This window comes from Trachinotus anak, unplaced genomic scaffold (genome assembly GCF_046630095.1).
Source record: "Trachinotus anak isolate AG129_WGS33_773 ecotype Australia unplaced genomic scaffold, CSIRO_AGI_Tana_v1 ptg000033l, whole genome shotgun sequence".
NCBI classification, from domain to species: Eukaryota; Metazoa; Chordata; class Actinopteri; order Carangiformes; family Carangidae; genus Trachinotus; species Trachinotus anak.
Genome location: NW_027273884.1, coordinates 1237212 through 1254219, shown reverse-complemented (window position 1 = coordinate 1254219; position 17008 = coordinate 1237212). Strand labels below are relative to the sequence as shown.

Genomic DNA, 17008 nt, shown 5'->3' with positions numbered 1-17008 from the left:
GTTCATCTACCAGTTAGCTCTCACAGGTATTAATGCACTCGTCAGGCCTGAACACTATTCATTATTCACTTTAAATTTTGAATTGTCCAAGATTTTGTTTTTTAACCAAATAAAAAAATGACATTCCTGTCAGCCTCAGCTGTACGTTGTGCTTTGTGCTAATTAGCAAATGTTAGCATGCTAATACACAAAATTAACACCATGGATGCGGTAAACATTATAGATATTAGCATTGTGAGCATTTGCATGCTGACATTAGCATTCAGCTCAAAGCACCAGTGTCACCATGACCTGCAATATGAGGTCAAAGGGACACTGTGAGGGTCATGTGGTCATCGGATACAGCCGAGGATATCAGCAGGCTAACCCAGAAGTTATCTCACCCTTGTTTCCTCAACAAAAAGCCAATGGGATTTTTACATGTGCCTTGGGATTAATGCAGAAAATTTGCTCTGTGTCGATCTAGCTCTTATCTCTTCTACAAAAGCCTTTCCTCTTACAAAGTTAGTAATAGTTTGCAAAAGTGCAGGTATAAACACAACGAGGCTGTAAAGGTGGACTGGTGAGTAGATTGGTTTTTGCGTCTGGCGTGATGATGTTTAATGTCCCTGACAACCTCTGTAGTCTCATTTGGCCACTTGTTAGCAACCACCCATTTTTAATAGATTTAAAAGTTTAAAGAAATCATGATAGGGGTATTAACTGATGTATTTTATGTCTTAGAATAAAATGTGAAAATCTCTTGAGCCATGTTAACCACAGACCTTCTTTCAGCCATTTAACCAAAAACCCATTCAGAAACCCACTGACTTCGGGACAAAGGGACTACTCATTCCTGCAAATGAGTCCTAAAAGAGTACATTAGGCTAAAGCTTGTCAATCAACCTGCAGAATTTTATTCTTTCACCTGCATTTCGTCATGATTAATTGTGATTCAAAAAAGGCAAAAATATTCAATCCAAAAACCAGGGTTACTTGTAACAAGCCAACCTCGCCACAAAATAATAATAATATTTCCACAAATATTAATGCAAACATAACTTCTAGTCATATAATCATATTTAAAGACCATATTTATGGGTCCTTTTGTTAGAGGTGTATTATCACAGGATTTTCCCTCAAATTCTTTAATGTGTGGGTCGTCCACTTGATCTGTATCTGTTTGGAATGTGCAAGAAATATCTCATAATTAATAGGACATGCTGCCCAAGGCACTGTAATGCAAAGATAATTTTCAATAATCAATTCCACCTGAAATTTGGTCATTAAAAAAAAAAAATCACATAAAACAATATTGTTCCACCCACAGCGGCAGTGGTCTCCTATTGAGGTACAGCCTCAGAGAGCTGATAGATTGGCCGTAGATTGTAGTAACACAAGACCTGAACCTCTCTGGCGTCTTTCCCACACTGTGCATGTCTTCTGGTTTGAACTTAAAGAGCCATACACAGGCAAACAGATAACAGTGTCAACAGTCTTGTTTGGGATCAGCCTTGTACTCATTCAAGTTTTGTAATTTTTTATTGTTTGAGTGTCAGTGTGGTTTACATCACAAACACGACAAGCTGACTTACTTGTATGAACAAATGTTCTTGATCTTGAGACTTTTCTTTAGGGGTTCATTATGCCCTGTTGCCCTTTTTACCATTGTGCCTTCAGACACTGTTTAGTGTCAACCCCAGTCTTATTTCTGTGGGTTTTAATTCCTCTAGACATACTTCCTATACACTGCCAAGACATTAAGGGAGTCCCAGTTGTTTCCAACAGTGACAGTCTTTGGAAGCAGACCAAGGGGAGACAGCCATCTGGGTTTCCCGTGCATCTTTAATCCTGGATCAAACAATCAAGCAAGACAACATGAAACACGCAGCGCTGCTACTTCGTCTGCTTATTGCTCCCTTTTTGGGAAAGAGCTGAACAGGCTATAATGATTTTTCAGGCTGTCTTTCTCTACTGACGTGCTTGAAGTGACATTCTGCCGTCTGCAGGCTGAGTCCAACTCATCTCGCAGCACCTGCTGAGACAGGGATGTATATATTTAGGAGCAGGTAATCCTTGTTACCCTGATTCACCGCAGCATTTTGGATCATCATTTCATTTGGCCGGCAGATTTTTACATGGCCACTTCATTTATTCATCCCTGCAACTACCTCTGATGCATTAACGTTTATCGGAGTGTGTGCTCTGTGGAAATGAGCCAAGAGCTGTTTGAGTGGCGAGGCTCCTGCTATCTCTAAGCTCTGCCCACGTATAATAACGGCATTGCATTTATTTGACTTTAACTTCAGGTGTTTCAGGACTTAAAGTGAAAAATTTTAAACTTTCATCAGCTTATATCTCATGGGTTTATCTCCTCTACTAACACCTTTCCCACTGTTGATAATTGCATTTAGCCCCTCAGGTCCCCGTCATTCATTCTGTCTAATTAGCTCTCCTGACCCTCTAAGCATGGCCGTGACCTCTTCATCCGGTAAAGGCGTTGACTTCTGCCTCATCACTTTGACTGCTGGCTGACATGCAACCAGCGTTAAACGAGGGAAGGATCCTTCTTCTCCAATGCATCCAATTAGAACAAGGTATTGTTGCATTTTTAAAAGAGTTTTAATCGTTCTTAAGTTAATTAATTATAAGCAGTGATCAGATTTGTTATCAGTGTCCCATGTTAGACTGCACAGACTGCATGTAGGTCCATCTTCATGTTTAAACAGACTTGTAATACATGTGATTGGTGTGCAACTAACTGCCATCGGCCAGTCCTCCAGAATGCACCAAATTAATTGGTGACTCACTGACAAGAGCGCTACCATGACTGTGCCTTGTGAGAGCAAATTTCAGTTGAACAATGGGCCTATTTAAAAGCTGACTGGGAGGCTTGTTGTAAGGAGAATTAATGTTTGAATTAATCAGCACCTAGCTTTGCTTTTCCTCCTCTGTGATTTAGTGTCTGCAGGAGGAAACAGGGCAGCGAGTCATAACTCTCAAATTAATCATTTATAATCATTGATCTCGCTCGCTGGCTAACCTCAGTACAAAAGTAAAAAGTGAATTATCATGCACTGATAACATACACTGATATGTAAATGCCGTGTTTCTCCCGACAATTTCTCCTTCAAAATTAAGTTATTGCTCCGGGTTTTTGTTTTTTTTTAAATGCAATACTGCAGTGCTGCTGACTATACACCAGCTTCAACACTTAGCTGCCTACAGGGCAAGTGTTCACAGAGCGTGCAAGTGAAGCCCAGAGGACACTTCTAATGTGACTGTAATTCTCCATGGCCTCAGCACAAATCACACTGCGGGCCCCCAGGCACCCAGCTGTAATTTTTTTATACACATGTAACGTTCTGCAGGGGAGGGAGTCTTCATAAGCACCCAGCCCCAGCTAATACAACTCAGGGAGCTAATACAACTCGGGGGAGAAGTCTCTAAAATGACGTCACAGTGAAGCTTTTTCTACTTCCAGAACTTCGGACGAGGTATCAATTCAATCCACACCCCAGGGGTCGACTACTGGTGCGATTTGATGTGCTTCTTTTCTGTTATTGCTCTCATCTTTCACACTGCACCCCTCACCGACACTCGCCACGAGCTGTGTTTTAATGGGCCAGTTCCACAGAGATGAGTGGTGCTCAACTTTGAACAGCATAGGGTTAACTGGGGAAGCGGATGACAAGCAGGTCTTCACAGTCACTGACAGGCGGAATAAAAAGCACCGCTCTCCAGCATGAAACGTAATTAAATTTCCACTGAGAAAGAAAATGGCTGCACTAATGTCCCAAAGTACATTTCCATCCACCTGTTTTTATGTGCACTTTCAATTTGCACATCAAAAGCCCTGAGTGAAAATATCTGAAAAGGATTTTATGCTTGGATGAAGTGGAAAAAATCACTTCCTGTTTGTTCTGAACAAACATTAACAGTTACACAAGTAAAGAAGAGTCAAAAAGTTTGCAAATTAAGTAATAAAGTTAACCACAACCTGCTACTGTTAGCCACCAAGTTACTGCTCATATTAGACCAAGTAGCTGCACTTGCAAAATCCTTGACTGTACTTAAGTGTTATATTGCTCATAAATTTATTTATTTGTAAGACGAAAAGGTCTTACTTCTTCTGTCAAATGTCACATGAAAGCAAAGTGAATGTTTTCATCGTATCCATGTAATGATGAGATACTTGCTTTCTTCTGATATTTACTGCTGCAGAGATTTAACTGTGGATGCTGCAGATGAAGAAACCTCCAGCACCGCTAAAGATGCCAAGCTGCCACTTCACGAGCTGTAAACACAATTATAAAACTGGAGCTCCATCTGTTTTGCTTGTCTAAGTCTTACACCATTAAGTGGATGATTACTTCTGGCGTGAATATGGGCCTATTTTTTTCAAAATGGCATCGAAAGCGATCATTGAAATAAGTTTTAAAAATGTCTGTACTTGCACTCATGTTTCTCAGTTGTTTGTGAACTGATAGGTCAATAACTGGAGTATTTACTCTCCTAGTTTTTATTAAGAGTGAGGAGGAGAGTGATTAATGGACCCACTGTATCTGCAGTAATTTACTGTAAATATAAAGGGGGCTCCTGAGCAACTATGTGGGTATAGAGCAGCAGCTTCTATTACAGCAGCACAGCGCCAGCACCATCAAAGCCAACAGGCGATAACATTACACTTTTACAACTCCTCTCTGAAGGCCTTCTGGGGTCCTGCGTGGCGTGAACCTGCCACCACTGCAGGCCAGCTTGATTAGCGACTGACCTTTCATTATCGTCTGCACATCATCAGCCAGCCCCAGGGCACTGGGAGGAGCCAGTGCACCAAACTCCAATATTTTTTATTGATTTGGGTTACTGAGGCGTGCGTCAAACCAGCACCAACGTCTGGAGGACCCACAGAGTGAAATGTAGCAGTGAATGTAGCACAACTAAGGCAGGGGAAGTTTGAAAAACAATCAGTATCCTAGTAAGTTTGGTGGCAAGTTGTGGTAAATTGTTGATGGTAGGTAAACTAAATCTGGAATACGATATGATATATAAAACATACAAAAAAGTGTGTTTTTTTCATATGTTTATACAGTAAACTGTTACATTTGAATTTTCTGTAAATAGTATTTTACTTCATGAAAGTCTAAAATCTGTTTTATATTCGTTTTTCTGCACCCTTAAAATCTCACTCTATGCCTTGTTCAATTGTATAATGTAAATTCCTTCCTCCAGGTCTCTAAAACCCTCAGAATACAGATACCCCCTTGTTTATTTGTGAGGAGGGAGCTAAAGGCGGTATATCATTTATCTCTTAGTCTCTCTGTGACTCACAGTTAATACACAGCATAATCAGTCAGTTCCTGTCAGCTCAGGTTTTTGGAAGTAGAAAGTAACAAAGTAAAGTTGGCTGTGGAAGAAAGATGATCTCATAAGACAGGGTTCTCCAGTGGCCCTAAAGTGCAAATCAAAACAACAAATATGAAAACACGACAACTCACAAAACACAACGGCAAAACCTAAGCCACAACCACAAAGCAGAAAACATAACAACATCAACTTAAAGGAGCTAATTGTTAGTTTTGCTATTGCTGCATAGCTAACATTAGCATTGCCAACTGTTTACTTACCAGTCTAGAAGAAATGTGAGTTCAACATCAAACTTCATTCCTTTCCTCGCTATGAGCTGTCTCCAGTGGTGGACAGAAACACCGATGTTAACTCTTGTCTCTATTACGTGTTTTCTACTTCTGGAGTTAGCACGCTTACCAGCTAGCCCAGGGCCATCTCGTCAATTTCCAACACCAACTCACTGCAGCCTCTAATAATATAAGGGCATATTATGACCTCTTGTATAACAAGGACAATGACTGAAGTGACAATCACCACCACTTACTCCCAGCAGGACGCCATATTCTCTGACAGAGAAAACTTACAAACAGCCCTTTTAACAGATGTGAATAGCACATCAAATGGTGATATTTATGCTGAAAGCTGGAGGTGGTCCCTTTTAAATTAAAAAAAAAAAAAAAAGTTTGTCAATGATTGGTTAGATGCACTGTCTGAGGACTTTATGTATGCCCACCTACACCAGCAACCTGACTGCATCAGGCTCTCAGTTGTGTCGAGTCGCTATCAAGGTTAGCTTCCGTAATCCAGAGTAAACTGAACAGGTAAGTGTTGAAAAAAAGTTAGTGTAGCTGAAGTTAACGTGTGTAAGCTAATGTTACGTTATCTAACTTAGTGAGTATTAACAATGACGGCGGGTTGTCACTGTTGTTGACTAACATTAGCTAGCTATTAGGTGTAACTATGAACAGTTCTTACTCTCTCTTTTACAATAAGCTACATTACTGAGAGCTGGGAGCCATCATGACATGTGCACCCACACAATGCCATCAAAGTATTAGCTTCTTTTATATTGCCATTTGATGTAAAACAGTACAACATGTAACTAAGCTGAGGGAATAATGGATTTTCTGTGTGGAGCTCATCTAGAAAAGTGCTGTATCTTTTGCATTTTTCTTTATAGTCTACGACACATACAATTCTTACTCTTACAGTGGTTTTTCCATACAGCCACGGTCTGGATCATTGTGCAGGACCAGCCGACAAGTCAAAGATCCCACCTAACGACAGGCTGCAAACCTGGATCTCTAGTGCAGTGAAGCTCCCCTTTACAAGCCGAGCTGAACTCAACACTGATGCCACTGCCAGGCTCCTCAACTCTGATTTGCTTTGACTCGAGCTCTTTGATGCCACTGCGAGGTTGTGACAGATTCTTTATGAAGATCCCTTATGATGTGTGAAATTATTCATTTAAGGGTGCATGGCCCTGATTGTGAACACCTCTACCTGAGCTCCACCAAACACAGATTTCAGTGTTTTAATTCACTTGAATCCTGGTGTCATATATTTACTGCAGTAAATGATGGCTCAGGATTTAATCACAGGTGTAAAACAAAGCTTATGACATGGTGTTTCTTTGCCAAATCACTGAGCAGGGGAATCTTTTACACTCACTGTTCTCTGCTTGTATAAGTTCTGATCATTAACAAACTGATTCAGAAATCCTCCATCCATGATAGGTGCGATGTGAAGAAACTAGACTGTAATTCATTCACTACATTTCCTCTCTATTGTTTACCCCACTGTCTTGGTAAAAGGGAAACAACATTGAAAATAATAAAACCCTACTGGAGGGATTTTGATGTTGTTAAAGGCCACAGCAACAGCCTGAATATTCCCTGTGAGCTTTCACACACAAAAGACAAAAAGAAATTTGTTTTACAATTAGCATGATAGCATCAAGTGCCGTCTGAAAAGGAAGCTTTCGGTTAGAGTAGGATGCCAAATTAGCATTTCCTTTCATCTGATTGTCAGGTGAGGCAGTGAGGAAGGCAGCTGTTCAGAGCTGTTTTCAGTGAAGCAAGTGGCCTGGATGAGGATATATTGATATGACCTTAAGCAGGTCATGTAGGTTTTCACCTTAACCATCTGTTGGGTCATGTAAAGTGGCATGTTTGCTTGTTTACAGGCTATTTAGGATACATACACGCCGCAGCTCAAAGTGTCCCAATTCTGGTGTTCTTTCCTCACATGTCCTAGTTTTGATGTCTTCTGATCAGTGTGAACAGCAAAAAGCTGCATGGAATCGCAGTTTTTCAATTCCCATCTAGACCACATGGCAGTGCGGTGCACAGTCAGATTTCAGGGTGTGAAACCTCTAGCAGATTGTACATTAACTCACAAACCAGAAATTGTCAGCAATGCCATGACTCTGTCGCTGTGTGAGGAGATCTGCCAATTAAAGCCAGAAGCTAGAAAGATTGTGGTTATAGCAAAAAAGGGAAAAAAAAAAAGGCAAATATTAATGGCAGATTTGTGACTGTGACACCAATCCACCAACTAAAACTCCACAATGAACACTGGCATTAGATGTAAATTGTGAAGTGTCAAATCATCCAAACTTGGCCATTATTCTTAGGATACTAGGCTGATGAAATATGCAATCTACATGTGAAATAGGACTACACAGTGTTGTTGGGCACAGCAATAGGAAGATACTGTATATTAGGAATAGTGAGACACATTAGTAATAGAAAGAACTAGAATTACTTTCTTGTGGTTGTGTGCCTGTGATAATGAGTCAAATTGCAGGAAATATGTATGTATGTAAATAAATCTCCCCTTCCTGAGTCACAGAGTTAAATAATGGCCAGAAGTGTTTTGCAAACATCATGATGTCACAGTGAAGTTGATCTTCGACCATATGGATGTAAAATTTCATCACCTCATCATTTTATTATTATTATAGATGTTTGTGTTAAATGTTAAATCATGTCATAATTAGCATATGAATTCTTGAGTTATGGCCAAATACATGTTTGTGAGGTCACAGTGACCTTGACCTTGACCTCTGACCTCTGACGACCAAATTCTAATCAAATCATCCTTTACTCCAACTGAATGTTTGTGCCAAATTTAATGAAATTCTCTCTAGGCGTTCCTGGTATATTGCATTCAAAATAACGTGAGGTCGCCATGACCTTGAACTTTGACCTTAAACAACCTAAATCTGATAACTTTAAGTCCAACTGAATATTTGTGCCAGATGTGATTAAATCCACTCAATGTATTACTGAGATGTCACATTCAAGAGGACAAGAACATGTTTTGACCTTGACCTTTGACCTTTCACCACCAAAATCTAATTAGTTCATCCTTGAGTGGAGTGGACATTTGTGCCAAAATTGAAGAAATTCCCTCAAGTACGGACGTACAGTCAAACAGACGGACAACCCAAAAACATAATGCCGCTGGCCCTGGCTGTCGCCGGCCTGGAGGCATAAAAGCAACAAATCAAAACATACAAAGTTCTACAGAATTGTAATGAATTCTGTGCCTTACTGCTTGGGCCTGAGTTCTGAGTAAAGCAGCCCAACCAAGTGCCACTGGCACTTACACATAGAGAATTGAAAAACAAGTTCAAATGGATTGGGGAGGCTTTGGTCTTGACCCAAGAAAACCTGCGAGGGACAAAGAAACACCCTCAGAAAACAGCAGGTTGCTCGTAGAGGTGGTGAATTGAAAGAAGGTCTTGGCAAGGTGTGTTAAAATAGATTCTCAAGCAAAGAAAACTGGAAAACTTAGAGAGAGGAACTTAGTTGTAGAGTTCTCTGTGCCGTGGGGAGATGCATTACACCACACCTGAAAGGGAGAGGCTTAGATACTGTACACTTAGCTGCTGCAGCAGCTGTTGCTGGAGGGCTATAAAGACAGAATATGTCCCATGGAATTTTTGGTAAAATGTAATTGCATCCTCATTCATTTCTAATGCAGAATTTGGGATTCATAGCCAGAGATGGCAGCTGAGAAATCATCTGAAAAGAGCATGTGCATGTCCTTTTCATCATGCATCATCACGCTCAGTCAGAGAGAATAAGCGAACGTTAGCGCTGGATATTCAACTTAGCATACAAATGCATATTTGCGCAGGAGGGTGAGCAGAAAACACCAGTATCAACAAATTATATAATCACAGCAAAATGGTACAGCAGAGGGTACAGCAGAGTCAGGTGTTTAAAGGACTCACAGCTCACAACATGACAAATAAAGCACGATGAGCACAAGTGAGGCGTGAAATCCCTATACAAACACAGCCGACATGCCTGGACTGGACAGTAACTGGTGCCCGTGATCCAGAAATGCATGCTGAGTTCCTGACTGGTGCAACAAATGCTCATATTAAAAATACATAACAGCAGCCAAAACACAAAGGCACATAAATATGGTTGACTGCATTGAAGACCATGAAAACTCCCATGGGTGTGTGTATGGCATCTGTGTGCATTTGAAGTGGGAACTGATCAAACCCGAAGTGGTGCCTTAGAAATGAAAAGAGGGGCCGACCTACACTGTCATCATAGCTCAACGCCCTGATAAAACCTTGTTCAAGGTGAAATGTGTCACTAAGTTTTAATTATTCAGGTTATCAGTACAGAATAAAGGCTTTCTCAAACCCTGCCTGGGATGGTCTGTGGCTATTGAGCGGCCATTGATACTAAAATTGTTTTTGATACAGTCCAAACATTTGGAAAAGCACATTCATAGGAGTAACACCAATTTTTACTGTTCATCTAATGTAACATGGCTCACCAGGTTGAGCACATACCATTCAGGCTTAGTCCTTACTGCAGCAGACTAGGCTTAAGTCTTGCAACATTGGTCTTGCTGCATGTCATTCCCTCTCTCTCCCCAACTGTCCTGTCTCTCTCTCACTGTGACCATTAAAAAGGGAAAAAGCCGAAAAAATAACGTAAAAAAATCTGATGTAACATTTAACAGTCAGATAACGTTAGATATATTTATCATGTCTCTGTTAGCTAACTTTTAACAGCCTGGGATTCTTTTTAATAATTAACTCAAGCTCCTAATGCTGTGCGCTGTATTTCAATTTCAGTTTGTATTATAATCTCTGGACCAATATGCACCTCTTGAAAGCTACCACTATTGCTACTCAGAAAGCAAACTATTGAAGCTCTTCTCATTGATCATCATAACATCTCATGATCAGTCTTTGAAAGGGCATTTGAGGCGCTCTGTGCAGCAGCTTACAGTGTGAGTCTGTTCAGCTGTCTATTCCAAAGTACTTTTTTTTCTCTCATTATAATGATTGGCCTGTGGCAGCAAGCCACAGTGCAGCTGGGCAAGAGAAAATGAGGTTCTTTGAAGTTCCCCCTTTTGAATGGCAACACAGATCGTTGTTGTTCTGCCTTGTTTCAAACCTGGAGAATGCTTTGAAACCACACAGAGGGACCGGGCTTATTATGGCCCAGTAGCCTGTCCATTCTTTGCTTACTTTTTAAAAATGTAGGAGTAATTGGAGATGGCAGAATCAACCTTTACTGAGCATGATCACGAGCGTGACAGGCTTTGGATCTTCGTGATCATACTCATATGATTCATCTGGATCTTTTTTTTTTTTCTTCCTCCCACTCCATTTGCCACCTGTATTCATGTTCATGTCAGTGTTTTATGTTGTCTAATCTAACATGTCATCCCAGCACAGCCTGCATTCAGCATGTCCAGCTTTACCACCAACGTGTGTGATATTTTCAGATGTAACCCAGGAAAACAGGAGGTTATTTTACAAAAGAGATTGGTGTCGGGTGGCAGAATGAGGGAAGGTAGGATTCATGGAGGCCCCCGGAGGCTGCTCTGAGGGCAGTTTTGCCCCATTTCTCGTGGCCATGTAGGTTAGTGGGGAATGGACTGATGTTAAACCGATCCTAATGGATGTTGGCGGTGGGCATCAGGCTGCCGGTCAGGGCCGGAAACAGGAGCCCGTCTGTCTGTCTAATGTCAGATGAAAAGAGATGCTGTGCTGTCACTACTCTCAATTACGTCTCCCCAAGCAAAAACAGTGACGCTAATGAAGTGAACCACAGATACAGAGACACAGTCACAGACTCCATAACCTCAGAGCTTTTAGCACAGATCACTGCTCAGTCATCCAATTGAGCTCTTTGTACTTAAAATCCCCAATTAATTGTATTAGCAATTCATGAGGTATTTACTGTGCCAAACACATTACAGATTCATTTGAAATGACTTACTGAGATGCTATTAAGTGACTAGACTGTCATCAAGGCAAGGAAATGAACATTCTTACCTTAAAACTCAGTTAACAGTAATGTCATTCATTTAAATTTGAAGTGATTCATGAAAATTAATTTGAAATGTCCTTGTTTTATTGTGGCCTTTGAAACTTAGTCAAATGCTGCCTGCCAGTTAAAGGGCTGTCACATAATGACCACTAGTGCCTTTTCTGATTTAGCTAAGAAATTCAGTTTTAACAATTTAACAAGTCTAAAGGTCTGCAGCCATGCCAACAGCTCTGTGAGGCACAGCTCTAGTTTGAGCAAATGCTAAAATCACCACGCTAACATGCTTGCAAAGACAATGATAGCATGCTTCTGTTTCTACGTATAACATTTTACCATGTTACGCATCTTAGTTTAGCATGTCAACATCAAATTTTCAATTAGGACTAAACACGAGTTACACTTGTTGAATCAATCAATTGATGGAATTTCATAGCAATCTGTCCAATATTTATTGTTTGACATTTCACTCAAAAACAAAAATGGGAACCTCAAGGTGGTGCTAGAGGAAAAGTCAGGGGATCACCAAAGTCATTCGGCTTAATCCTCTGGAAAACATGAAGGTCGGTACAAAAAAAAGCTTGTAGTTCAGATGTTGCAGTCTTGACTGACAAACCGACAGACCAGTGTTGCATCTCCATTGAGCCATGCTGCTAGTGGAGCAAAAAGGCAATCAGGTGGACACTCATTTGCTGCATATGTTTATGGTGACTGATGCAAAAGTTCATCTTATATAAATGAATATGCCACACCCTTTTCATTAATGTATGTCAACTGCAGGAGTATATAGTCAGTGCTGGGTCATAAGTACAACAACTTCTCACAGTCAATATCACGCAGGTCAGCGCATTTGCAACTAATGATGTGTAAAGCTGTGAAATAGAAGGTTTCATGCAGTGAGTCATTATCATGACAAAAAAGTGGCATAATGTGGGGCCAGAGCTACTGATGGTTAGAAAAATGACCGGTAATTTTTCACACTCATCAAACTGGGCTGCGAATGGCAAAAAGGCAGCGCAGACATGTTAGCTTCCCCACTCATTAGGGCACATGTGGTTCAAATGACAACGGATACAAAGAAGACTTCTGTAGTCAAAAAGGGCAAAGTCTATATTCACAAAGGCACATGTCTAACAAAATCAGACAGGCTGAAAAGTAGACGACAATAGTAAAGTAAGTCACGACAGAGTGTGGGAGGGTGTTGAGAGTGCAAAGAGAGGCCAATAACAGAACATAAACTATAGTTGTGGACACAGTTTTGGAGGCAGAGTTAGACTGATATAATTTTGCCAATACATGCATTACACAAATATTTGCCTCTTATTGTATATGAGAGGTTTCTCTAAACCATGTTTAAACTTTGTTTATGACGTAAACAGACAAATCAAAGACTGAATAAATATTATTAGCATCACCTTTCAAAATGCAGATTTGTTAAGGGAAGAATTTGACATTTTGGGAAATACACTTGCTTTGTTTTCCTGCTGAGAGTTAGACTAGAGTATCGATGCCTCTCACTTCTATGTACGGTAAATATGTAGCTACTGCCAGGAGACGAAGGTTAGCTTAGCTTAGCATAAATACGAGAAACTGGGAAAGCAACTAACCTGGCTTTGTCAAAAGGTAAAAAAAAGAGGAAAATCTGCCTACATCTCTAAAACACAGATTTGACATATATTATCTCATTTGTTTAATCTGTACAAAAACTGAAGTGTAAAAATGACAAGTTGTGGTTTTAAGGGGGTTATCTGCGGTACTACTGTTCCTTTTAATCCTAATGACTGAGGTTTCCCATTTAGAGAGAAACCATCTATTCCTTTAAGAAAATAGCATGGCCCATGCATTATTTAGCACTGTTGTACAGTTAGAGAATTCCCGGTTTACATCTATTTAACATACTGACAAGAATCCAAATATATGACTTTAATACTGCAGTTAGGACCTATACTCAAGCCTCTGGAAAGTAACAGACCTCTAAAAAAAAGTTGTACTTAGAAACACAAGGATATTGTGGGTGACATACAAGATTGTACAAACCATTGTCCTGGTGCAAAGAAAACCTGCAAGCAACAAGTAATGCCATTACACTGTGCTAACACTGCCAGTAAACAGGTTATTGGTTGAGCCTGTTCTGACTGTGGGTAGTTAGAGAGTCTGATTGCATTTTTGTGGTGGTCTCCAGCCACAAAGTGCCTGAAAAGGTAAATCTAATCTATATAATGTATTTTGCCACCGTATCATCATGTTACCAACATACAGGAGGTGGCAGGCAATTGCTAATAATGTAGCATTAAATCTCAAATAAACTGAAAAACTAAAAAATTCAGTCTAATCTTGTTCTTGACCCAGATAATGGAGGTAATTGTTCTCCAAATGATCTAGGAACCTTAAGGTGCTTTTAAAGATGAAAAGAATCATGAGAGGAAGCGAAAAAAATCTTGAGGCACTTTTATGTAAAGCAAGGTGATGAGGTACATTAAAATCCTTTGAATCCAGCATGATTATGGCTGAGTATGAAGACCAATTTCTACTTCGCAGGGTCTTCATCAGGGCAGAGGTAATTAGAGATATTTTAATAAGAGCTGGTTTGATGTGTAGACAAGCCACCAAGAACAAATTACCAAAAAAAAAAAAGGATGAAAAAAACGGAACAAAACAAAACAAAAAACTGCTAAATAACATGTCACATTAATATTAAAAATTGCTCTACAAATATGCCTTTGGTAATTGATGAAAATTTTCTCCCTTTTGTCTCTGATAAATGTAGAGACGTTGGACGACTTGACTGAAATCAGCCTCTCACCCCTGCTGCAGTAGCAAGGCTGCAATGCTGTTCACAGAGTGCAGTCACATCAGTGGGCCGGCCAGGAGGCACACAATTTGGAGTGGCTGACAGACAGTCTGTGACCTTGAAAACTTCAGCAGGAGCCAACTTTTTTTCAGCTTACTAGCTTGCTGACCGTCCACACATTGTCCGAGTTTGCTGTTGCTGAGCTCTGTAGAAAAACAAAAGGACTTTCAGTGGCTTCTGTTCATGTGGCTCATGGACATTCAGTCATTGAGAGAAGGGCTGGCAATGCAGCAACAACATTGACAGGGCACAGAAAAGGTTAGACAAAGACTAACTAAGACGGTGGTAGCCGCTTGGTGAGGTTCAATGACTTGAACTAGCTGAGGTGATGCCTAGCAGACAGCCAGCGGCTAGTCACCTGTGACAACACCTGCCTGTCACTCAAAGCAGCCACACCCTCAATTATGCATAACTTTAAGCTATAATGAAATTTAAACAGGTGAGTTATATAAAAATTCACCTCCCCATACAGCTGAAATTAGCTGTAGGGATTGACTCACTCTTGGAGCCAGCCTCAAGTGGCCATCAAGCAACTGCCGTTTTTGGCACATCTGTGTTGGCTTCATTTTTTAGCCCAAGAGGTTGCCACTTGACAATAGGCCACAAGAGGCCTCAGAGGGAAAGTGCAGCCAAAGACTGACTGAGGAAAATGGACACCAGCTGCAGGCTTAAGTATATTAACTATTTAGGACTGAGACAAGACATCGTGGTGGCAGAGCTGAGTTTACCATTTTCACAAGCAAGGTGTAATTGTGTTACATAATTAAGGCTGACTGTTTGCAGGGGCAGTTCAGTCTCTGAATTGCTGATGAGCCATTAGAGCCGAAAGCATCAGCCATCTCATTAGTGTCTTGCTGAGACCATTGGGTATAATATTGTGAATTAGGTGGAAGCTGAAGTGTGTATAAAGTGTGTAGATAAATATGTAGTGCAACAAAGTTTCTGTGAGGAGTGTGTGGGAGGTGGTGGGGTGGGGAATAACTGGATAACTGTTAAAAATACACTCACCGGCCACTTTATTAAGCACACCTGTACAACTGTTCATTAATGCAAATATCTAATCAGCCAATCACATGGCAGCAACTCAATGCATTTAGGCATGTAGACATGGTCAAGATGACCTGCTGAAGTTCAAACTGAGCAACAGAATGGACAAGGAAGGTGATTTAAGTGACTTTGAACGTGACATGGTTGTTGGTGCCAGATGGGCTGGTCTGGGATTTTCCCACACAACCATCTCTAGAGTAACACAACCATTCAAACCCAGGGGAAAAAGAGAGGAGAAAAACAGAGGTGTACAAAAAGAAATAGATAATTTATTTACAATCATAAACACAAAAGAAACACCAACGGAAAACGGACTTCTTTGGAAGGAAGAAGCCGATCTACCTGCAAAAGAGATAAAACAAAATGTTAATTTAGAGCTAAGGTCAAGGTTAAGCTGGAGTCACAAACTACTGAACCCAGTACACAATAGCTGCTCACAGCACACAAACAGCACTAAAGGCTGCCGGATGGCCCACTGGCACTAACTTGGTTCCTCCTCCAGCTTTTAATTCCAAACCACTCGATTACTAGAGTGAACACTGTTGTTTTCACTTACCATGAGAACGGGGGGAAGGGAAAAAGAAGGCAGACACCTTGGATGACAGGAGGGAAACACACAACCACACCTATACATGGCCCAACAGCTGTAACACAAGGTATGCAGAGGAGCATCTCAAGAAACTGAGGCTCTTCTGATGGCTGCTTCCAGCAGGATCACGCACTATGTCACAAAGCTCAGATCATCTCAAACTGATTTCGTGAGCATGACAATGAGTTCACTGCACTCAAATGGCTCCCACAGTCACCAGATCTCAATCCAACAGAGCACCTTTGGGATGCGGTGGAACAGGAGATTCACACCATGGATGTGCAGCTGACAAATCTGCAGCAACTGTGTGATGCTATCATGTCAATATGGACCAGCATCTCTGAGGAATGTTTCCAGTACCGTGTTGAAACTATGCCTGAAAGAAATAAGGCGGTCCTGATGGCAAAGGGGGGGGGGGGGTCCAACCCGGTACTAGCAAGGTGTACTTAATAAAATGGCTGGGAAGTGTATATCTCAATGTCAGATATATCCTCAAGGAAAATATCTCAATCACATTAACACCTCCCGTGAGGTTCCCCTGGTGGAGGTCTGCAGTCAGATACTCTTGGGAGATGTCTTGATGTAGTGGTATGATTTAAGAGGGAAAAAGAGAGAAAGAACAGTATTAGGTCTCCAGGAATGCATTGGGGTGCCATTAATTAGGTCTCACGGTACCCTCAAATCTATGAAATTGAAACGCAAACACCGAGTTTTGCCTGCAGATACAACCATTTGTATGGCCAGGCTCCATGTAGATGAATTTAAATAGCTAATTTTCTGCAGGTGGCCGCCTGGAATAAAAATGACATCACTGACCAACTGTCCAATTGCGTGCCTCGCTCGCTAGAGGGCGCTGTGCACCCCGGGAGTCGGTGACGT

General features: G+C 40.9%; 1 long non-coding RNA gene across 1 annotated transcript; it reads right to left on the bottom strand.

Annotated features, from left to right (window-relative positions):
• Window positions 1–247: 247 nt before the first annotated feature.
• Window positions 248–8796, bottom strand: LOC139614090 (uncharacterized). The gene is made up of 3 exons (XR_011686900.1): window positions 5607–8796; window positions 5311–5431; window positions 248–2014 (listed from the first exon to the last, which is right to left on the bottom strand). It is a non-coding gene; the product is annotated as an uncharacterized lncRNA (long non-coding RNA).
• Between the last annotated feature and the right edge of the window lie 8212 nt (window positions 8797–17008).